The sequence below is a fragment of the Otolemur garnettii genome, unplaced genomic scaffold (genome assembly GCF_000181295.1).
Source record: "Otolemur garnettii isolate 467f Iridium unplaced genomic scaffold, OtoGar3 scaffold00038, whole genome shotgun sequence".
NCBI classification, from domain to species: domain Eukaryota; kingdom Metazoa; phylum Chordata; class Mammalia; order Primates; family Galagidae; genus Otolemur; species Otolemur garnettii.
Genome location: NW_003852433.1, coordinates 4,505,999 through 4,508,627, shown reverse-complemented (window position 1 = coordinate 4,508,627; position 2,629 = coordinate 4,505,999). Strand labels below are relative to the sequence as shown.

General features: G+C 47.4%; 1 protein-coding gene across 5 annotated transcripts in view; it reads left to right on the top strand.

The window, feature by feature from the left end:
* Positions 1-381: 381 nt before the first annotated feature.
* THOC5 (THO complex 5) overlaps positions 382-2,629 on the top strand; it is a 69,303-nt gene continuing 67,055 nt past the window's right edge. For 2 of the 5 annotated variants that reach the window (XM_003789857.3, XM_012805258.2), the window contains exon 1: positions 382-523. The gene's annotated coding sequence lies outside the window, so the exon portion shown is untranslated. The other 3 variants (XM_012805259.2, XM_012805257.2, XM_023513270.1) reach the window with 2 other exon arrangements.

Here is a 2,629-nt window from a genome sequence, read left to right as displayed (position 1 = left end):
GCCAGGCTATGGAGGTAAATCCACTAGGATCCAAATCTTAGCGCTATTGTCCTCGCGTTATCTTTGGCATACCACAAACATCCTATAACTAGTTACCAGAGCGCCAACTAGTTGCTGGGTACTGCTTTATTTCGGCGCTGGGTAAAGCAAAAAGGACACATAGGAAACTTCGCCCTCACAGCTTCAGTTTCCTGATTTTAAAAGGCAGAGTACAGGCTCGTATTGGTTGGGACTCGCGGTCCTCGGAGCCACAGTTACCGAGCGCAATTCTCGCGACAGCAGCCGCGGCGGGGTGGGGTGGGGGCGCAGGGCTCAGCAGTCACTTCCGGCCTCCGCGCTTTGCTTCCGGCCGGCCGCTCCTTCCTTTCTCCCGCTTCTCTATGATGCGCGGGCTGCAATGCCTCAGCAGCCGGAAGTGGCCTGTAGCCGGCCAGGGGTTCTGGGAGCTGTGGGCTGAGGAGGTGCCCGGGTCCGCAGGGCGGGCCGCTGGGGCTGGGTCATCAGCGACCGAATCGCTCTCAAGGTGCGTGCCTAGTCCGGGGTCCGAAGCGGCTTCTCCGCCCTCAGGTCCCCGGCCGCTCGGCTCGGCTCTGAGGAAGGTTTGCTGCAGCATCTTCAGGCCCCGTGTGTAGCTCTTGATGATGGTGATGGTGTGTTGTAGCCATTGATGACCGCGGTGGTGATGGTAACAGCTTACAGTTACTGTGCGCTTCTGTGTGGTAGGCACGCTATTGTTTTGCTAAAGTCAGAATTTCCCACACTTAAGCTTTTCGGGTTCCACCTCTAAGGGGTTTGCCAAATCGCGTCACCACTTGTACTGCTGTTCACTAAAGATTTTTTTTTCTTTTTTTTGAGACAGAGCCTCAAGCTGTCGCCCTGGGTAGGGTGCTGTGGCATCACAGCTCACAGAAACCTCCAACTCCTGGGCTCAAGCGAGTCTCCTGCCTCCACCTCCCAAGTAGCTGGGACCACAGGCGCCTGCCACAACGCGGGCTATATTTTTGTTGCAGTTTGGCCGGGGCCGGGTTTGAACCCTCCACCCTCGGTATATGGGGCCGGCGCCCTACACACTGAGCCACAGGCACTGCCCTCACTAAAGATTTTTAATCCTGTCACTTATAAACTTAATTTAATTTGAAAGAAAACTTTTTAAGTTTCTCCACCATAAATAGAAAAATGCAGAAGGAAATGATAACAATTAGTATATTTAATATAATGAAGATAGAAGTTAACATAGTTAATATGAAAACAGATTATTAACAAAGTATCTAGATTAGTCATCTAAGGCTCTGAGACAGAGTTCTTTTGTTGTAAAGGAACATTGGCATTCATAGATGTTAAAGACAAACTAGGGAACTGAGATGTTCTCCTTGAAGCAATCAGGAGTTTTTAAAGAGGATTGAAAAGGGATTAACTTTCTCCTAAGGTGTTCAGCATTATTTAAGATCATCTATGCACTATATAAAGCACCAGTGTCAGGTCATCTTCAACACTTTCCCCCTTGGAATGCCTCCCATGTTAATGCTGAGGTAGGGACTGTTATTCTCATTTGATTTGTGATGAAAAAGACTTGAAGGCAAGTGAAGTGACTTGATCCAGTATTTATAGCCATAAAATTACAGTAGAGTGGGGATTACAACTTCGGACTCTTTGACTTCAACCACAACAAACTTTTGGCTCCCTAAAGTATTGGTGATTGGTGATTGATTGGGGTTAAGGTGACAGTGCTCCCTTCCCTCAAAGGCTGTGGTAAGGTGGCAAGGGAAGATGTTTTGTGCCCCTAGAGCCCCATGAAGTGTAGGTTTTGTTCTTTAAATTTTGTGGTCAAGCAGAGAGTTTATTTCATTGCCAGATGAGATGCTGGCAAGACTAGGAGGCATTTACAATTTACTTAAAATTACAGTGTAATTGTCAAGAGCACTGATAGGGCAACTGATGGACCCAAGTTTCAGCATATTAGCCATGTGATCTTGGGAATCATTTACCTTTCTGAGCCTCAGTTTTGCCATCTATAAAATGGTAGTAGTTCTCATCTGAAAAGTTTGTTTTAAGGATCAGATGAGAACATATCTATAAGATGTTAGCACATGGTGACCAATCAATAGTATTAGGAATGGACTTTTATGCCAGACTGAGAGTTTGGATGCTGATTTATGGAGCACTTTGCCAGCCTCATGGGAAAGAGGGAAGAGCTCATAGTCTAGGTGGGAAATGGTTCGAAGAGATAAATTTCCTAATAGTATATCCAAGGGAATACCTTGAGGAGACTTGGAGGACTATTGCTTAGTCTTGAATTTTTTTTTTTTTTTTGAGACAGTCTCAAACTGTCGCCCTAGTCTTGAACTCTTGGCCTCAGGTAGCTTGAATGCATGAGCCACTGTGCCCAGCTGTGATGGCTTTTATAAAAAGGAGATGGAGGCTTGACGCCTATGGCTCAAGTGGCTAAGGCGCCAGCCACATAAACCTAAGGTGGCGGGTTCGAATCCAGCCCAGGCCCGCCAAACAATAATGACAGCTGCAACCAAAAAATAGCTGGGCGTTGTGGCGGGCACCTGTGTTCCCAGCTACTTGGGAGGCTGAGGCAGGAGACTCGTTTGAGCCCAGGAGTTGGAGGTTGCTATGAGCTGTG